Below are 21916 nucleotides of genomic sequence, written 5' to 3'. Positions count from 1 at the left end.
CATTCTGTAAAATAATAGTAAAAAGAAGTCCACAAAGTTCTGATTTCTCCCATGATGATGACAATGTGCTCTTCTATTTCTTGGGAATCTCACATTCTTTCCCCAAAAACAATTTAATATACCCCTTTGCTGAGGACGAAAGCACACGCTCTACCTATGGAGACAGCAACACTTTGCAGGTATTCATCCCCAAACTTCCCACTCGTGGTGCCAAATATATCAAAACACAGAGACTACTCTGTAGGTAATTGTTACAGGAAGAAAATTACCTCCTTTAAGCATTTATTTCATGAATGTTCCATGTGGAATACTCGTTTCTCTCTACAAGAGCCCTGCGTGGCAATGCAAACCTCTTTGAATGCAAAAGATTATGTGTCTGGTATTTATTTATTTTTAAATTTTTGTGTATTTTCTTTCCGGCTGTGCTGGTTCTCAGTTGCTGCACGTGGGCTTTCTCTAGTTAGTGAGCAGGGACTGCTCTCCACTTAAGGTGCACAGGCTTCTCAGTGCAGTGTCTTCTCCTGTTGCAGGCGTGCAGGCTTGGTAGCTAGAGTGTACGGCTTCCGTTGCCCCATGGCATGTGGGATTTTCCCTGACCAGGGATCGAACTGGTGTCCCTCGCATTACAAGGCAAACTCTTAACCACTGGACCACCAAGGAAGCCCAATATGTGTAGTATTCATGATTAAACTATTGGGAAGTTGCCATCCACAAAGGAGTGGTTAAATGAATTGTGATACATCAACACAATGAATACAGCAGCACTCAAGACAGCTGTTCTCTTGCTCTCTGTACATCCTCTGCTCAACCAGTCCTTGCTTCACCTACCTCTGCTCACCTGACATCACTGAGTCAAGAGGGAAGGTCATTCTCTGATAGTGTAGAGCCTGGTCAGTAAATGCCTCCATACATGCTCCTGTCCCAGCTGGTGATTGCTTTAATCTTTATTCAAACATCTCCACCTTGAGAGCCTATCAAAGGGGTAGTAAGAAGCATGCTCCTTGGCTGGTTTCTTTGGTAACCAATGAGTTACCACCTGATGTCAATTTCCCCCATAGCAGATAACTCCACCCTTCCACTGGGGAGCAAAGACAGCTGCCATGTCGTGCCCACCCAGTGCCACACAGATGGGGTGTTGCTCCAGAACCTTGCTTCAGACATGTGAGCTCCCCCATCCATTAAACCACTGATGGCTGTGTCACTGACTCCAGACTCTTTCTTAGATGTTGAGGCTGGGCAAGTACAGAGCTCGCAGGCCTACATGGTACAGCCCAACAGCAGGAGCTCACCGGAAACATAAAGCAAAACTTCCATGTGCTGATGTGGAAAATTTCCAGAACATGTTGTTAGATTAAGAAAGCAATAATAGCACAGTATATGGTATGCTGATTCCAGAGAAAAATTGGACAGGTAAAGACAATCATCAATGTTCTTCTATCTGCACAAAGAAACACGGGAAGGATATAGTACAAGAAAACCGACAAAGTAGTTTCAAAGTCCTTCAGACGGAAGGAGTGACAAGGGTGGGAATCAGACTTAACAACATAGACTTTTTAATATTGTTTCGATGTGTGAACTATATGAATGTGCTACTGATATTCAAAAATAAAAAGGTTTAGTTTAGAAAGAAATAAAAAGCTTTCCCAACAAAAGTAAATGCCACACAGAGTGGATTTATCGAAAGCACTACTCACTGAAGAGGCCCTTGGAAAATTCCAGTGCGTTTTTCAGTTTCCGTTTTCAAAACGTTAGGACAGGTACACTTGCCTTTAGGATTGTTTGGGTGCAGAAACTTTCAGCTGTCATCTTCAGCTGAATGTCCAAGAGGAAAAATTAGAATTCTGTTTATCTGTTGACTATTCTAGCCAACCAAAAAGCCATACTAAAGCCACAAGCTCCCCATAATTAAATCACAAATATTATTTCCTAAGAATATCTGGGTTTTCGTTGCCTTTTTTCCAGCCACTTACCTGCAGTTTTAAAACTGACTTCAGAATTCATCCCATAAAATTTCATTTTCTCAGACCAATCGAGAATTATGTTGTTCAGTCGCTAAGTTGTATCTGACTCTCTGTGACCCCAGGGACTGAAGCACACCAGGCTTTCCTGTCCTTCACTATCTCCCAGAGTTTGCTCAAATTCACGTCCATTGAGTTGGTGATGCTGTCTAACCATCTCACCCTCTACCACCCTCTTCTTTTGCTTTTGATCTTTCCCAGCTTCCCTTATGGCTCAGACGGTAAAAAGTCTGCCTGCAGTGCAGGAGACCTGGGTTTGATCCCTGGGTTCGGAAGATCCCCTGGAGAAGGAAATGGCAACCCACTCCAGTACTCTTGCCTGGAAAATCCCATGGACGGAGGAGCCTGGCAGGTACAGTCCATGGGTGCGCAAAGAGTCAGACACAACTGAGCAACTTCACTTTCACTTTCACTTTCCCAGCATCAGGGTCTTTTCCAGTGAGTCGTCTCTTCACATCAGGTGGTCAAATTATTGGAGCTTCAGCTTCAGCATCAGTCCTTCCAAGAACAGTCAGGGTTGATTACCTTCAGGATTGATCTGTCTAGCCTGTTGAGCCATCTGATCTTAAGACTGCAAAATCAAGGGATCGAGACTGGATTTCTGTTGAACCTGGCTCGTGGTCATTCCATGCTGCTCTCAACAGGCAACCAACCTGACTCAATGGTGTTAGAACACAGAAAACATGTCACCTTGCTAACTTCTCCCTATATAACCATAAACTGAAATGACAGGGAGCGTATACTTTCTAGTATTTCCCAGTTCACCAGCTAAGTTACCAAGTATGAATTAGAAGGCTGAAAATAATCTAACTTTTCCACCCCACTTTCCTGTCCTCCAAATTAACTATCTTGGTTTATGTATGTTCTTTGCATGCAAAAGTTTTACCTTTAAAATGTTAAATTATCTGGCCAAATCAAAAAACATATTCTCTACCACAGAGTTCTACTAAGATAAAAGGAAAATATTTTTCTTCACATCTCCTCCTAAACTCTCTGTTAGTGATGGTATTTCTCCTCTGAGTTCATTTATTAAGAAAAAAATTTTTAAACCAGTTTATTTTTCCTGAACAATGCATTCTTTCCAGAATCCTCTTTAAACATACTGACAACATTAAGAGAACATGTACACTAGCGCTAGAGAGCTCGCCTACTTTGCCAAAGACTAGTTTTCTTCCTGCTTTAATAATGCATTTTGTAAAATCTGAGACTAGAAGAGAAACTTACTGTGAAATATAGAATCAAGAAATATGAGACAGGATGCACTGAACTTCTGAATTTAGAAAATTATATACAACTAGTTATTAGATAAACCAGAATGTAACCGATATTGTGCTGATTGTGATCATAATTATTTAAACATCACTCATTAAAATGTTTGCAAGGATTAAATTGGATGAAAGAAGCTGAGCACAAAAGAGATTACACTGTATGATTCTATTTATATGCAGACCAAGCACGGACAGAACCTTTCTGTGGTAACAGAAATCAGAGCAGGGTTTGACTGTGTGGGTGGGGGGCACAAAGCGACTTTCTGGGTGATTGGTATACTCGGTCAAAATTCACCTAACTGCACATTTAAGATCTGTGCTTTTCACTCCAGTTTTATCTCAATTTAAAGAATGCTATGTGAAAAGAAATCTGATATTTGGAATATTTTACACAAAATAGTAGTGGGAGCTGTCATTCCACGGTGCTTCCTGTTGAGGTGTAGTAAGAGAAAATCATACGTCAGGGACTTTCCTGTTGGTTCACGGTTAAGACTTCGCCTTCCAATGCAGGAGGTGTGGGTTCAATCCCTGGCTGGGAAGCTAAGATGCCATAAGCCTCGTGGCCAAATAACCAGAACATAAAAAGCAGAAGCAACATTGTAAAAAATTCAGTAAAGACTTTTAAATATATGTGTAATTTTAAAAATAATCATACTTCATCCAGCTTCAATTCAAATTAAGATAAGCTGCTCAAAATTATTCTTTCTGTTAAATATTTGGAACCTACTTTTCCCGCAATATTCATTGACAAATACTAACAATATTCATAGATAAAGGGAGGCAAACTTCAGCTTAATCATGATCACACATGCTAAAGTGGAAGAGGTAAATTAATATGATTATGTTAGACTGATGTAATATAACAGTGCACATCAAATAAATTGACTGCTTCATGGATGAAAGCATTATGTATTCCAGAACAGTAAATGACTTGACTATTTTGGTACTCAGGGTTCCTATACAATATTCTTAGCAACTTATGCTTAATATAATGTTGAACCTCAGAAAATAAAAGAAAATAAGAAAGTTAGAATATTTACCTTTTGTATCTAAACTGTCCAAAAAAAGACTTCATTTGTTATTCCCCAGGGGAAGCTATTTGAAGCTGCAGCATGTGTAGAACCGAAAGTGATTGTCAATCCAACCAGTAATATTAAGCCATTTTTCTGTAAAACTGACCGTCCCTCTACCCATCCCTTGAGGGTTAAATAAGGGACAATGGAAATGAAAATAAAAGTCCTGGGTGCATTTTGAGGTGCACTTAGCGAAATTAAGTGCAAAGCCTATCTGCTTAATTATTCTGGAGCTACCAGTAGGAGGACATTGCATTCTTCTCAACACTTAGTAAGAAAAAAAAAAGATCCTAAACCATTGAAACATAAAATATTTTTCATGAAGTATTAAGAACTTTGTTTTTATGTATTTAACCAAATACATGCATGTAACTGATAACGTTTGGTACTTACACACATGCCTTGACATAGACACACATACACACATACACGGAAATAATGTGTCTATAGTTCATGAACATGAATCAGATTGATACAATGAAACAGCAGAAAAGGGGTCTTGATTTTGTCTTCGTGGGTATCTGTCTTAGAACATCAGCTCAGTGAGACCGAAGACTCCCCATCTTGGCTTTTGCTTATCTTCTTTTGTCTATCACTACCACAAGGCTGACCACAGCCAAGCAGCTAGTCGATGTGGGAGGGCAGGCAGAAACAGCATAAGAAATCCTCATTCAAACTAACACACCGTTGTAAAGCAATTGTATTTCAATTAAAAAATCTTTTAAAATCATCATTCTACAAAGTAGGTATTGGGGCCTGAATTATAAGGTCACTTTCTAACTCCTCTATTTTTCCTAGGTAACTCAGAAGAGTGGTTCTTATATTACCTCCCAATGTTTCTTCACACAAAGAAAAGGATGTAAAGATACTTACGTGTGAAAAAGGTGAGCAGGTAAGGAAGTATGCGGCAGAAATACAAAACCACCAACATTCGTTTCATTATAAACTATCATCCAGATTTTAAAGAGTGTCCAGTCTTGGTCTTGTGCTATTTTTATTATGCAAAACTTTAAATCTTTAGGAATCAGATATAACTTATTATGGATTAAGAAACATCTTAAATCATTCTGGTCTCATTTACAGTGTTGCGGACTTGGCTAAAGCAGTAACATGAGAGGGTCAAAAGATTACAAACGTTGAGGCAAATGAATCTGAGCACCCTCTTGATCAGTAACGAGCTTTGTGGAAAATTGTTTAACTGCTCTGGGTTGGTGTTTCCTCATCTGTTAATAGAAATAATAAGATCTACATGTAGAGATATAATAAGCATTTGAAACATTTTGAAAATTTAGGCTCCTCCCTGCTGTCACTATTACTGAGTATGATACCTTTCTTTCCCCCGACAGTGACTGTAGGCTGACCTAACTGATAACACGTGCTAGGAGGCAATCTAGCCTAAAGGCTACGTCAGCTTTATTCACTGTGGCATCATAAGTAGCTAGAATGGTACCTGGCATAGAATTAGCTCTCAACAATTATTTATTGAATTAAAAAATGTATAGTATGAGTAATATAAAGTATTACATAACTCGAGTTCTTTCAGCTGGTTAAAAATAGCTTAGTACGTTGACACATTCAGATCTAGTTTATCCATTTTTATCTCTAATTCAATTCCTAGTGAGGATAAACCACAGTTTTTCGTTTCTTCTATCAATGGACAATTAGTTTGTATGTAATAACATGAAAAAAATCTTAACTTTTTTTTTTAGAAAAAACAAATTTTTACATACAAATATGTAATAAAATAATTTTTTGTTGCACAGGAGAAACACATACTAACTTCTGGATAGCAGTTACCTCTGGGAAGAAGGAATAGAAAAGGGATTAGGAGATAGAAGGATAGCTGATTTCTAACATTTTATTATTTTCTTTATAAACAGACAGATTAAGCAAATAAGGTCTTCCAAAGATAAGGTCTTCCTAATGTGGATAATGGTAATAATGATTTCTGTTATTTTGTCTGCCTTTTTTAACATCTGAAGTGTTTTATACTGAAAACAATTTTTAATATATCATTTAAAAAATATAGTATCTTCCAACTTCAACAAGGTCTTTGAAACATACGGACTTAAGCTCAATCAAAGAAGAGTACACTGACACAACATTTTCATTGATGCTCAAAACACAAGACTTCTAATACAACTGTGTTTATTTTTATGTGTGTGAAGTGAAGTGAAGTAGCTCAGTCGTGTCCGACTCTTTGCAACCCCATGGACTGTAGCCTACCAGGTCTTCCCTCCATGGGATTCTCCAGGCAAGAGTACTGGAGTGGGCTGTCATTTCCTTCTCCAGGGGATCTTCCCCACCCATGGATCGAACCTGGGTCTCCCGCATTCCAGGCAGACGCTTTAACTTCTGAGCCCCAGGGAAGTACTTTTATATGTGTGAAAATAACATAAAATTAAGTTGAATTTTAAAGGAGAAAGATCACATTTTCCCATTTTATTTGTAGTCTTCTAATTTTATTATCTTAGTATCATTTTTCATATCCATTATTTGAGTAGCTAATATTATCTCATTCCTAGTTAATTTATGCCGAATTTCCAAATAAACTTAATCAAGAACAGATAGTTGAGGAATATGTAGTTTTGCAAGAAACGAATGAATAATCCATGGAAACATGTTCTTCCTTTCTAGCCCTTTACACATAACCTACATCATGTAAGTATCAGGAGTTATATTCTACTTACAAATCCAGTCTCCTGTATGTTACATCTTACTATACACAGTCCTCTCAGGAAACTTTCTGGGAGAATTCTAGCTAATTTAATAATATTTTTCTAAAAAATATAGTATGTCTGCCATACTAACAAGAATTCATATTGATTAACAGAAAGAAGCCAGAGTTAAGTTGTCTAAAAAAATGTGGTCAAAGCAAGTTAGAATATTCAATAATCTTAAGTTGAAAGACCAGATAGTATCTAGATAATTTATAATTTTGTTCACTGTTATTACACATCAGCGTGAAGTTTAAATAGGAATTGGAGAAAGAAGCAATTACAGGTCATCACGTGTTCATTTGCATTTTTTTCCTACAGATCAGTATGCTCTAATGGTGAATTTTATGGATTTTGCAACAGTGGACTGCTGAATTTCTTATTCTTCCATTACCAAATACATATATTTATGAAATAGAACCAACATAATAAAAAGTTTGGCCTGACTTTTACAAAGTTCTCGGGTAACCAAGTATAAATTCATGCAGACTTTGACCATGAAGTTTTTTCTTTATTGAGGAAGATGATGACTTGAATAGGAGGGACCAAAAGACATGGCTGAGAGATGGCTGGGAAGCTCTCTTTGTTATCCCTTCACTAAACAAATTGATTTTATATCCTGGGTGCAGAACACCAATAGTAGAGGTGGTTTAGAAAACAAAATACTTTTTCTAAAGTATAGCCCTTGTTGTCAAGGCAGTTTGAAACTAGAACGTCACAAAGAGTTAGAAATATCATCTGTTGCTGTGGCCAAGAGCCAAGTCAACTAGTCTCGCTGGACAGGAATCCAACTAGACATCTTGGCTGGTTTACTGCCATCCTCCGCCAAATGAACCAAGTTTTTCGGATGATGGGAGTAGTTGAAACACGTGGGTCATATCATAAGCAATATCATCAAAGCAGATCTCTGGATAAAGATAAAATATATACTGCAAAGTAAGAACGGAAACATAACTGCCAAAGGCAAGACTTTTTAGTATCCAAAATACTGCAAGTTATTTTCTTTTACTTCAATTAAATAACATTTTTTTCCCTAAACAAAGGCATCAGGTTAAGGAAATGTCACCTGCTATATATTAATGATTGTGTTGCTATTGTTTCTGTTTAGATGTCTAGATTTTGTCTTTATGGCTCTGTTTTATCTGGTTATTTCCAGTTTTTTTCTTTTTTTTTTTCCCAATTCCCCATGCTGGAATTGAATTTTAAATTGTGATAGAAATGATTTAAGGTTCTGTGAAACACTGCATATTTGGGATGACGAGTTTTTCTGTTGTGTTTACACAGAAAAATTAATTTGCCGTGCGGAGGCAGAGAAGTTATTTTAACCCAGCTTAGAATGTGAATCCCTATAGGCATACCTAGTGTATGCTCCTCTCACTCAGAGCTTGGGTGAACAGCAGGAGCTCTCTTATTCCTGCAGAAATGTCAGAAGGAGGAGGGGCAGGCTGGTATTGTGACACTACTCTGCTTCGGTGTAATAGTGAGCCGCTCGGCTTCGTGTTTCTGGAAGCTTCATAACAATGTAGAAAGTTACCCCGTGTTTTCCTCTGCCTGTATCTCTGTCTGTATGTGCACACATGCCTGTGTGTGGTGACACAGACAACTGTTTGGATAGGTCTTGAAGAGGAAACCTTCACTTTTCAGTCTTGGTATCACTAATCTTGTAGCTGCTTCTCGTCCTTAAGAAAATTTGTGTTTTATGTAAAGACACCGTCAAGATCATGTAGAAGCACTGCAGTTACATCTCAGACCAAAATGACAAGACTCAACAATGAGCCAGAATACAGGCTTAATGCATTAAGAAGGTGGCAGGCAAGAGCCTGGAAATCTCAAAGCTGAGAGCATAGTATTTTAACCTAGGAAACCAACTAGAGACGTCCATACGCAATGCGTCATCATATCATTGGTTCCAAAAAGGAGTACTGAAAAGCATAGCTCTCTTAAGGCCACAGAATGTCTTTGGGGCTTCTGGTGGCTCAGACAGCAAAGTGACTGTCTGCAGTGCAGGAGACCCAGGTTCAGTCCAGGAGGCGGGAAGATCCCCTGGAGAAAGAAATGGCAACTTCACTCCAGTATTCCTGGAGAATTCCATGGACAGAGGGGCCTAGTGGGCTGCAGTCCATGGGGTCACAAAGAGTTGGATATAATTGAGCGGCTAACACTTTTTTTTCACTTTCAAAGACACACTAAACCCTTCATTAAATCTCCATCTCCTCTGAGTCTTTAATAGGCAATGCTTCATGAGTGCCTTAGTCAGAGCACTTGTACTGAACACTTGTGAAGGGCCAGGCACGACGCACATAGCAGTGATGCTGCCACGATGCTGGGGCCACCCAGCCCTTTCTCTTGGAGACCCCCACCTAGGCCGGCTCTCTACAGGGAATGCCTCTACTTCAGGCCTTCTCACCCAGCTTCTGGGGATTAAAAGAATCCATCTTACTTCTGCACCCATTTCACCAAGACTCTACCCTTTCTTATTCCAAGAAACAAATTCATGCCACCGTAATAATAAGAACTGACACTTAGCAAGTGCTTACTAAATGCAAGACACTAAGTGCTTTGCATTCAATTCAGGGAATCCTCACAACAACCTTGTGCAATAGGTGTAGTCACTAAACCTGTTTTTACTGGTGAGGAAAAACTGAGGCACAGAGGGGTTAAGTAACTTGCCACAAAGTCACCCAGTTGATATGTTAGGAAGCCAGAACTTCAGTGAGATGATCTGAGTCTATGAGCCTTAACCCATGCATTCTGGGAACTAAAGGCACTGACCCTTTCTAGAGCATCTGTCCCTCCCCTGACCAGTGTAATGAGGTTCATTCTGGTAAGACTTGTATATTAAAGGTAAGACATATATAAATATTAGATCAGGGTAGAGCTTCACAAGCCGGTGGAATTATAAGCAAATCTCTATCATTCCCTCATGAACCCCATAGGGACCCATGCTGTTATAAACTAAGTAATTCCAAGAACACTTTCTGAAGCTTATTTAAAAATTGAATCTAGGAAACATAAAATAAATGTTACAAGGAAAGATAGTTTTTTTTCAAGTACTTAAGTCCCAGAAATCATATAGCCATAATAAAAAAAAAGAAACAGGAAACTCTCCAAGATACTCTACAGTATTTGAAGGGGAAATCCGTATGGCAAATGTACTTACTCAAGGCAACTGTTTAGGCAAAGCCTGTGTCAGCTTCGGTCTTTGTGACAAGGCATGGACAACTAGTAAAAGTAGTTAAAGTGTCAAACATGGTGCCCAATGAAAATCAAAAAGGGGAAAATGTGAGAGTCAATGTTTGGACAATTGATGTAAAAAAAATGTGGGTACAATATGGCAGAAGGTGAAGGAAGGTGGCTTCCCCTACAAATGCAATATGCTCAATGAAAGAATGTTTTATCTGGGCATGTCAACAGTCAGCCTAATCTGAAAACCCAACCATCAAGTGCCAGATGAGGGTGCAAAAATGCCAAGAAACATATCAAGAGGTAAAGAGAGCCAATTAAAAAAAAAAAAAACTTCCATCTTGTGGCAGTTTTATGAAAAGGATTTACATAGAAATCAAGGGCTAATAATGAGAGCATACAAATTACTGTGGAAAATGATGATTAGTGATAATAATTGTTCGAGAAAACATGTGTGTCACCTGCCTCTAAATGATAATTTACGCTTGACTAATGAATAATTCAAGTCCCTAGGCTTAGGACAGACTGCTGTTGATACTAACTAGTTTCCTAGTGGGACCAAGGAGAGAGGGCAGCAACTGAACAGATCCCCAGAATTGCCTGTCCCTCACAAGCAACTCCTCCACGGCCACTGCTGACTGAGGTCTGAACATGGCTCTCTCCCCACACCAACCCTCCTCCCATCCCAGTTTATCCATCTTGTTCACCTTCAAAGCCTGAATAGAACATGACCTCCAAATGTCTGGACACATAAAAGGTTTAGCGTGTATAACATGGGAGACTTTGAAAGATCAACTACGAAGGAATATAATCTGTTGGCAAACTAGAGGGAGAGATGTCTGAAATTTGACCACAGTGCTCAAAAAGATGTTTCACTCTGCTTCTCTGACAATTCATGTTCTGAAAAATAAAATGCATCAGGAGAGCTGTTAGAGATACTATTATAAGGTTGAAAAAGGTATTAGTGGAACAGAAAAGTGACTATCTCCAATCTTCCCAAAAGAGAGGGGTCATGATATCACCCTCAAAGGGAAAGAGCTAAAGAGCTATTATTATTAAAGACAGGGCAACAGGCTGCTGTAGACTGTTTGTATCCACCCAGAATTTATAGTTGAAATCTAATCCTTTGGAGGAGATGCCTTCAGGAGCTAATTAGGTCATGAGGGCAGAACTCTCACGAATGGGATTAGCTGAAAAGATCACAGTCTATGAACCAGGAAGTGAGCCTTCCCCGGATATTGAATCTGCTTGATCTTGGACTTTTAGGCCTCCAGAATAGTGAAAAATAAATTTCTGTTGTCTATAAGCCACCCAGTCTGTGGTATTTTGTTATAACAGCCCGAAGGGAGGTAGACAAGGTTCAAAGTTACGATTTTAAACACTCTTGAGTGATAAAGTTTCCACACCTCTTATTGTCCTTCACAGAGGGTTTTTATATGACATTTTGAATTAAATGATCACAAGTCAATGTAGTAAAGTCAGCTATTAATTCTCCATAATATATCTTTGGCATGGATAATTTATGGAAATAGTTCAGTAGTGTTTCCCTTTGCTCATTTGTCTATTTTGTGGTGGGGGTTGTTTGTTTTAGGAGAAGCAACTTTCTAAACAATATTTTCTGTATTTCCAGAAGAAACAGCGAAAATAGATGAGGAGGAGGATCAAGATGTGGATGGTGAGAACGAGAGGAAAAGAGGATCCAAAGGAGAGAGAGGAGGAGATGAAAGGAAAGAAGGAGGGAGCATACTCAAAGTCTCTTCCAAAAGCATTGGTTTTAAAAACATCCATGAAGACTTACCTGTTAGATCTTACAGCAAAAAATCCTTTTGCTGTTCAATGTTAAGTTCTCAAAGTTTACGAACAAGCAGAGTAAGCAATATTTCAAGGACACTGGCTTTAAAAATAACTACGTTTTCCTTTCTGGTTTGAAAAGCCCATAATTAGACAGCTTTCCCTTTCCTTTCTAATTGGATTCAGTATAAACATACCTAGAAGACAGTCAATGGATGTCTTTTACACTTCAGTATGAAACTTTTGCATGAAACTTTATCAGATCCTTTTTCTGTAAATGATTGAAGGACAAGGGGAGCCCGATATAAACAATGTCTAAAGAAGAGGAGACTGAAATCAAGTGGAGAAAGGACTAGAGGCACTGTAATTCATTTTCCCTGCAGTTAAAGAATGGTGGCTATCCAGTTACTGCTCTAACCTGCCAGGGAAGGAACTATGTCAACTGTCTTTGAAATGGGTAGCACCAACCTTAGAATAGCCATTCTATGGATGTTTGCTGAATTTATGAATAAATGAATGCAAGTAGATGACAGTTAATATATTCTTGATAGTTTGTATAATCTACCTGCAACATGAAGTTGACTTCTAGAGACATGGCCTATATAGCAAGTATGCTTTCCAACTAGCTACATCTCTGCATTAATTTCTAAACCAGGTTCTGTCTCCACCTACACCATCTTAGTTTCGGGTGAGGAAATTTGTTGTGTTATTCAAAAAGCAAACCAGCAACAGGCCCATTTTTTGTGGATATCATAGTGAAGAATGGCCAATGATAGAGACATCCAAAAACCATATTTAAAAATGCAGAAAAACATATTTAATAATTTATTCACTATTTACTGAGTTGCCTGTCATGTGATGAGTAAAAAAGGCAAATTCTCTGATCTCTTACAGTATATAGTCTAGCCTAGGGAAGTAGACAAAGAAAACAGTGCAAATAAACAGAGAAACAACACTTTTTCAGAAGGTCATCAGTTCAGTTCAGTCGCTCAGTCGTGTCCAACTCTTTGCCTCCCCATGAATCATAGCACGCCAGGCCTCCCTGTCCATCACCATCTCCCAGAGTTCACTCAGACTCACGTCTATCAAGTCAGTGATGCCATCCAGCCATCTCATCCTCGGTCGTCCCCTTCTCCTCCTGCCCCCAATCCCTCCCAGCATCAGAGTCTTTTCCAATGAGTCAACTCTTCGCATGAGGTGGCCAAAGTACTGGAGTTTCAGCTTTAGCATCATTCCTTCCGAAGAACACTCAGGACTGATCTCCTTTAGAATGGACTGGTTGGATCTCCTTGCCAGTCCAAGGGACTCTCAAGAGTCTTCTCCAACACCACAGTTCAAAAGCATCAATTCTTCGGCGCTCAGCTTTCTTCACAGTCCAACTCTCACATCCATACATGACCACTGGAAAAAGGTTATAGATTCTTTTAAAAATATGAATGTGACAGAAAAAGACTGATGGGTAGGTTTTACCTGGGAATGCTTCTTGAGAATCAGTAAGAATGATGTAGCCATCTTGATTTCTCGAGGCAGTATTCCAAGCTTCAGTCCAGTTCAGTCCAGTCGCTCAGTCGTGTCTGACTCTTTGTGACCCCATGAATCACAGCACGCCAGGCCTCCTTGTCCATCAGCAACTGTGAAGACTAAGAGCAAGGGGGACAGAAAGGTGACTGCAGTGTTAACTTAGGAAAGAGCAGTCTTCTTTCTCACACAAGTCCAATAATTTAAATTGTCATTGAATGCTCTCTTAAAATTAATGCCGGAGAATTAGAAGCTGGTCTTGAAAATGATATAAATTCAAATCCCGTCTTCGCCATTTTGGGGCACAACAGTCTTATGTTCCAGAGATGTCTGTTCCAGTTCTTTCTCTAGGAGGCTTTCTCTGTAATTATACTGATGAGTTTAAGCATGAAGACAGCCCAGCCTTAGGAAAGAGGGCCTATGTGGTTTGACTGGGCACCCATCACTCCAAGTTAGATGGCAAAAGGAAAAGTATTCCCTCCAAGTACACTGATTAGAATTGAACTCTGAACTGGGAAACTTGAAGGGACTTCGGCCTAGGATGTGAACGTCAACTCATTTACCATTATCAACACGTTAACATGGATTCATTTTATCATGTGATCTAATTGTTGTCTTGGAAGGCAAAGTGTGGGACCCTAAAGGACTAGAAGAAAGGAAAACTAAGTTTGGCTAATGAAGAAGAAAAGTAAGAAAAGTTCAATACATGAAGATAAAGTTTCTTTACACTCAAAATTTCAGCCATTCTAAATAGCGGTTCTAGAGTATTTTTTGCAAGAAAGTGTAATTGTTTCTTTGCTACAATAGAATATGTAAGTAAAGTGAAGTGAAAGTCAGTCAGTCATGTTCAACTCTTTGCAACCCCATGGACTGACCGCATACAGTCCATGGAATTCTCCAGACCAGAATACTGGAGTGGGTAGTCATTCCCTTCTCCAGGGCATCTTTCCAACCCACTGATCAAATCCAGGTCTCCCACATTGCAGGCAGATTCTTTACCAGCTGAGCTACAAGGGAAACCCAAGAAGACTGGAGTGGGTAGCCTAGCCCTTCTCCAGTGGATCTTCTCAACCCAGGAATCAAACCAGGGTCTCCTGCATTGCAGGTGGATTCTTTACCAACAGAGCTATCAAGGAATCCCAGAATATGTAAGACTACGGAGCAAATGAATGTTTTCCCCTAGAGCTATGGTAAATTACAATGTCCTTGTCTATGTGTTGTGATTCTGTCCACTGCTGATTGTGTCTCATAAGACTTTGTGATTTCCTTAAGAGTGGTTGCACATCACTATTTACAATAGCCAGAACATGGAAGCACCTAAATGACCATCAGCAGAGGAACGGATAAAGAAGATGTGGTGCATATATATAATGGAACATTACTGTGTCATAGAAGGAATGAAATTGTGTTATTGTAGAGAGAGACATGAATACACCTAGAAACATTCATACAGAGTGAAACCAGAAAGAGAAAAACAAATATTGTATATTAACCCATATGTGGACTCAAGAAAAATAGTAAGTACTGTGCTTAGTCACTCAGTCGTGTCCAACTCCTTGTGATCCCGTGGACTGTAACCCACCAGGCTCCTCTGTCCATAAGGATTCTCCAGGCAAGGACACTGAAATGGGTTGCTATGCCCTCTTCCAGGGGATCTTCCCAACCCACAGATCAAACTCAAGTCTCCTGCACTGCAGGTGGATTCTTTACCATCTGTGCCACCAGGGAAGCCTAGATGATCTTATTTGCAAAGCAGAAATTGAGACATAAATGTAGAGAACAAACGTATGGACACCAAGGGGAAAGCGGGAGGTGGGGTGGGATGAATCAGGAGATTGGGATTGGCACACATACACTGCTAAATATAAAATAGGTAACTCATGAGAACCTACCTATAGCACAGGGAACTCTTCTCGGTGCTCTGTGGTGACCTAAATGGGAAGGAAATCCAAAAAAGAGGGGCTATATGGATACATCTGGCTGATTTACTTTGCTGTACAGCAGAGGCTGTACACTGTTCAGTAGTGTAAAGCAACCATACTCCAATTAAAAACATAAAAGTGGTTGCAGCACCAAATACATCACAATGGAAGCATTAACATGTTAATTTTTAAATATTATAGTATCATCTATTTTAACATTAACCTAATAGTAAGTCTATTGTAACTGTGAAGCAATATCTTTAAAAAAAAATGCCATTGTAGACTGTGTTTGAGATTACACATATCATTCTGAGTATCTGCAGCAGTTAGAAATAGTATTCAAATTGGAAATCAGAAGATATTTCTGTTATATTTTTTCAAAAATACCACTGGAAGTAAAAATTAGGCTTATTTTCTGTGTATCAGAAATAGATTCTAAATGCAAAATGATAATTGGTAGTGGAAGGGGAAAAGGAGAAGAAGAAAAGAAGTATGAGAAAAAGATAGAGGAGTAGAAAAGGAAGGGAAGAAAAAGAATCCAAATATATTGTGAGAAGTGACTTTATTTAAATAAGTACGTAATCTCCCTAGAGGAATCCTTTCCATGCATATTTTGACACCTTTATTTAAAATTTTTAAAATACACCTGATTATCATATGTCATGACGTACAGGATGAATATAATTTTATCTCATTTGTCTTAAATGAGATACATAAAATACAAAGATACACTAAATTTTAAAAAATCATTGAATACAGAGATTCTCCATATCAAAACTCATAAAATAGAAAACACGTTTAAAAGCCTGACATTTCATTAAACTATTCCTTAATTTTCTGTCTGTGTTGGTATTATTACCAACAACTTTTGAGGGATTTACTCCTTTATAATCTTTATTTCTGGTACTTGATTTCCCTCTTTTTGTCATTCCATTCCGTCTTTCACTATTCTAACTTCACATTTTAAAAATAAGCCACCGGGGAGAGTAGCAAAATGTTTATTTTCTGCATTCCTGGCAGAGGTATGCGGGACTGACTAAGAAGGGATAGTCCCAGAATTAACATCACACAGGGTCTGAATCTGCCCCTGGGAAGAGCACTGAATGGTGTGGGACCACAAGCCTGTTTTAAGCTTTCTGAACTGGAGGTCGGTTCCACTGAGCTACCCACAGCTTCTACTTCTAAACCACAGCCTTCCCTTGTAGTGGGTGCCAAGAGCCATCCAACCGTTGGAGGGTCCTGGAGAATGTTGGAGGAATATGGCCTCATCTGAAAACCCTGCTGGCCTCTGCTAAGAGCTTCCACTCATGTGTCTACTCGTACATGTGTGCACACTCAAACTGCCACTCACGAGCTCCTGCGCCTTCCTCAGTCAATGACTCTGCACTGCCACTTTCAAATCGGAAGGAAGGAGGAAGAGAAGAAAAAAAGCTATCTGACATGGTGGCTGTGAGACTTCATGAGAGGAAAATAGCTAAAGCATTTAGCTCAATTCTTATTGCTTTAAAATTATTAAATAAATGGTAACTATTTTAGCTCAGAAGCTACTTTCCAGATATATATTTTTTTAATCCACAGAAATAAAAATTAAGTTGAAAAAAAAATCCATCAACAGAAGTGTAAGGGCAGATAAATCCTGACATGCATGGTTTTTTAGTTCTTTTAAATTCACCCTAAAAAAAATATATCATGATATGATGTGGGGCAGCGAGCGGACAAGTGCTAGTGGAGGACAAGTGGAGGGAATCACTTTTGTAAGAGTTAAGTAGCTTGAAATTTCACCTAAAGCAGATGGGGAAACTGAGGCCAGGAGGAGTCGATCTCTCGCCCTCGCTCACAGAGGCGCTCTTCAGGGCCTCCTTAACCGCCGGGCCTTTCTCCGCACACAGGGGCGCTTGTCCCGGGAGAGCCCGGAGTCCCCCAGCGCCCCACCCGAGCTCCAGAATCAGGTCGACCTGGAGGCTCATTCCAAAGCTCGGTCTTCCCCGAGCAGTCCTAAAGTGTTGCTGAACCGCACTGCGGAGCTTCACTCAGGGGGCTCTGGTGGAGCATCTCCAGGGATGGGCTGACCAGAGCTGGGAGACGAAACGAAACAGGACGAGGCTGGAGGGTCAGTGAGGTGGCAGCCTCACGGCTGGGAGTTAAAGGGGTACAGGAAGTTTCCGAAGGTGCCATCCCTCCAGCCTCAAGTTCGAGACAGGCACTCGGGAGCCTCCCTCATTCAAAAGTTCCAAGAAACTGAGGTTTGAGTTCCAAGATTTTCCCAACCTGCCGGAGGCTCTACAAAATAGACTCGTGTGGTCGTCGTCGCTGAGGGTAGAGACGTTGAGGGTGAAACCGGTAATGAAAAAGACGCTTCCAAACCTCGCGTCCCATGCCTCAGTCTCCCATCCCTTCCTCGTCCCTACCCTCCACCCAGACGCTGCTGCTGCAGCAAAGTCGCTTCAGTCCTGTCCAACTCTGTGCGACCCCATAGACGGCAGCCCACCAGGCTCCCCCGTCCCTGGGATTCTCCAGGCAAGAACATTGGAGTGGGTTGCCATTTCCTTCTCTAATGCATGAAAGTGAAAAGTCAAAGTGAAGTTGCTCAGTCTTGTCCGACCCTTAGCGACCCCATGGACTGCAGCCCACCAGGCTCCTCCGTCCATGGGATTTTCCAGGCAGGAGTACTGGAGACGCTAACATTTCGCAATTTCAGAGAAAGAAAAATAGGAAACGGATCAGAGGGAAGGAAAAAAAAAAAAAAAAAGACCGCTAGTCTTTTCGGATTCTTTTTGATCTACAGAATAGCTTAAATAGTCCAAACGTATTTTTTAAAACAACTCCACACGTAAAATCTAGAACTCTAGCCAAGAAAAAAGCGTTCATAGCCGGGCTCCGGGAGAAAGCTCCCAACACCATCCGAGCGCAGAGCGCCAGCGGGGCTGCGGTCTCCGGGCCCCGGTTCCCGGTGCCCACCTGCTACTTGGCCTCGGGGCTCTCCAGGCCTCGGATGTTCCGAGACTGCGACACCCTCTCCACCTTTATCTCAGACTCCAGATTTGCACTGCCCTCCTCCCCTCCATCCCCTAAAAATTTCCTACGTGAAACTGATGGGTCGCTCCGATTCCCAGCCCGGCGGCAGCAGGGCGCGCGGTTGCTGGGGAGGGGCGGGTGGTCCTGAGTTGAAACCCCTCCATCCCCACCAGCGACCCTGGGAGGACCAGCAGTGACTTGGTGGCCACTCGCTGGCCAAGTTCTCAGAGGTTCTAAGGGCCGATGATCCAAGTCCATTCTTTCCTAAATCTTAGGGCGGGGAAAGACCCACCACCGGAATCGTTCTGAGAGGAGGGCGACCCTTTTGACAGCAGCTACCAAGCCGCTAGGATATTGCAAACCGGGATGTCAGCCCCGCCGCCCCTACCCGGGTGGCGAAGGGGTCAGGGCGACGCCAAGCCCCCGAAGCTCGCTGTTTGGCCTCTCCAAGAGAAGCCTGAGTGAGGCTGTTTCTCATCCGCGCCCACTTAGAAGTTGGCTGAGGAAGGCTCCTATGAGCGTTCCCGGCAAAGGTGAATCTGGCATTTTGGGACCTAAGGCGGGGTCCCTAGGGGCCTGAGGCGGGGTCCCTAGGGGCCTGGTGGGCGCAGATGGCACCCTTGGGTACGGTGAGGAGAGCGCTCCCTTGGCTTCTAATGGCAGGGGTGAAAGGGCTGCTACGCGGCCAAAGGTAAGTCCCCAAATTGACAAGGGCCCAAGTCGGGCTGGACTCCGTTTTGGAGTGCTAGGCATAGCTCCCCAACTTCGGCCTCAGGTGTGCGATTGCCGAGCCAGCCCGCAGCAGCGCCTGCTCTGTGCGCCCCACGTGGTGCTGAGAGTGACTTGCGCCGCTTCCGGGGGGCACACAGGTTAAGCGCCTGGGGGCAGGAACGCGAGTCGGTCCTTGCTTGGGGCTCGCCGAGTTTTTATTTTTCTTTGATTCCCCAACTGCTGGGTTTTTCTTACCCCGGAGTTACAGGGAACTCCTGCGGCGAGGTGGCAGGGAGGTCGAGGCAAACGCCCACGGCCAGAAGTGCCTTTGCTGTGAGGGTCACGTCTGGGCGTTTAAAAGTTGGAGCCTGGTTGTGTTTCCTGGTTACTTGACTGAAGAGATCATTTCTTAAACTACGACAATTCGCTTTTCTCTCTTAAAATCTATTATGTTATTGCTGCATTTTTGTTTTAAGATAGGTTTTATGTTGGCGACTTAAAATGCTTATTTCACTTAACAATTCTCGAGCCTTCCTCTCGGGTCTGCAATGAAATCTTCGGCCCTCACGGGTTCCCTTTCACTACGCATTTCTTCCCCTGTTGGGGCTCAGCACCCCTCCTCCGCCGCATCCCCCAGCGCTGCGATTTGGCAGCCTTGCACAGAAGGGAGCTACTGCTGCACCCTGGGTCTGACATCCGACTCTGGACGGTCCCACTCACTGGGACAAATTCGCGGGGGACCCTCAACACCTCTGGCCGAGAAAGGAGGGGGTGGTAACTCCCGCCCCTGGAGGAGCTGAGCTAGCCCCTTCCCCATGGCCCGAGGCCCCTCAGAGAGCCGGCCCCAGCCCTGCGGGGAGAGGCCTTGCTCTTCCTGCCTCGGGACCCGGCGACTTACTTCCAGGACCTTTCCGAAGGCGCAAAGGGGAGAAGGGGAAAGTTCGGAGAAATCATTCTACCCTCCTCCACCAGCCCAGTCCCCAGGGCTGCTCTTCCTTCGCCCACAGTCCAAGAGTGACAGTCCCTCTGGCCCCGCCGTCCCCTCCCTAGGACTGCTGTCCCCGGACGGGGGGCCCAGACGCGCTCGCTGCGGTCCGTGCGGGTGCCCCCGCCCCCCCCCGACCACTGCGCTGCAGGCGCAAAGCCTCAATCCCGGGCGGTGTGAAACCAGCCCCAAGCGGATTGTGGTCAGGGTTTGGGAAGAGGCAATGCCCCGGGTGCCCCATCTCTGTCTCCCAGTCCTTAACGACAGATTGGGGTACCCGATGGAAAGCCTGGCACAGAGGGAGGGAGGACCTCGCGAACTGCCGGAGGCTACTCGCGGGGGAGGGGGTCATCTCCAAGTCCCTTCTCCGAGCAGCTCGAAATTCTGGCTTCGGCCCTTGAGCGAAGAGTGGCTCGGGGAGGGGTGTCGGGAGCGTGGGGTGGGGGGAGGGCAACGAGACTAAAAATATCCTCAAATGCCTTCAGGGCAGGACCCGGCAGGAAGGGCCAGGGCAGCATGGTGGTCCGCGAGGTGAACTCAGCCACTGCCAGACGGTGGGACCCCTGAGCTCCGTATTTTCTTGGGACCTCTCCAGCTTCTCTGTCCTGCTGCGGTGTGCGCGGAAAGGGGAAAGAGAAAATGCAGAATTCTACTTATTCAGAAAAAGGGACATTGGGTCTGAATAACTATGGCCTATGGTTTGCTTTTGACGCACGCAATGCGCTGACGATCTTTTCCAAAACAACTTCTGCATTAGTTTAGTGACTGATAAAATAAATGAAGGGGGTGGGAGGGTAAGAGGTCATTTTATCCTCCTGGTCCTTTTCTTTATTTTTATTATGTGAAAAGGCTCTGGTGTGTTAACTGTTATTCGTTTTTTTGTGTGTGGTGCTGTCTTATTTGCCTGAAGGGTGTGAACTCAGAGGCATATGGGCTGTTCAACACATCATTTATTCTCTTGCTTTTCTCTTGTTGAAACAACTAAGCGTCTTCTTTATTTTTATTCTTAAACGCAGGAATAGGTCATAGGAGGACTGATGAACTTTGTTTACAGAAGCACATTCGGCTCCTTTGCCTGCCTGGCTGAAGACCCCCGGAGCTTTGAAACCCTTGTTTTCCTCTAGGTTTAGGAACCAAAGTTCTTGAAGCCCATTTCTCAAACCTCTTCTGTAGGCTCTCCCTCCCCCGCCGAAAAGGATGGCAAATAAATGTGTGTGTGTGTGTGTGTGTGTGTGTGTGCGCGCGCGCGCGCGCGCGCCTTAAACCGCATTGGGTTTCGATTTCAGATACATCAGAAGAGCTAAGACCCTCGCTCGCTCGACATCACTAGCGGAGGGCCTTTTCTCCCTTAATTTGGGGACTAATGTCCCTCCTGGTCTCTGGGTTCCGCGGAGGGACCCGGCATCCGCACCGGCAGAAGTTTTCTCTGCCACCCAGCCTCACAAGCGGACTCGCCCGAGCTGCATATCCCGCCGTGTCCACTAGAGGTCACTGGCCCCTCGCGGCTCGCCGCGCGGCCGGCCGCCTCCTGCTCCTGGAGCTCAAATTAGCCGCGCGTTAATTAACACCCGAGTCCATCAAGGCGCGTTCCTCCGTACAGTACTCCGGCAGGGCTTATATAGGCAATCCAAACCCAGCCCAAGCAAACCTCCCCTAACCCAACACGTCCAGCATGTCCAAAATGGGAGACAGGCGCCTGAGTAACCCGGGGCAAG

At 42.8% G+C, this 21916-nt stretch overlaps 1 long non-coding RNA gene across 1 annotated transcript; it reads left to right on the top strand.

Moving 5' to 3' along the window:
* Positions 1 to 2300: 2300 nt before the first annotated feature.
* Positions 2301 to 12589, top strand: LOC138440496 (uncharacterized). The gene is made up of 2 exons (XR_011257056.1): positions 2301 to 5251; positions 11890 to 12589. It is a non-coding gene; the product is annotated as an uncharacterized lncRNA (long non-coding RNA).
* Positions 12590 to 21916: the final 9327 nt, after the last annotated feature.

This window comes from Ovis canadensis, chromosome 5, assembly GCF_042477335.2.
Source record: "Ovis canadensis isolate MfBH-ARS-UI-01 breed Bighorn chromosome 5, ARS-UI_OviCan_v2, whole genome shotgun sequence".
Classification (NCBI taxonomy): Eukaryota; Metazoa; Chordata; class Mammalia; order Artiodactyla; family Bovidae; genus Ovis; species Ovis canadensis.
The sequence above is the reverse complement of the archived record's forward strand: the minus strand, read 5'-3'. Positions and strand labels throughout refer to the sequence as shown.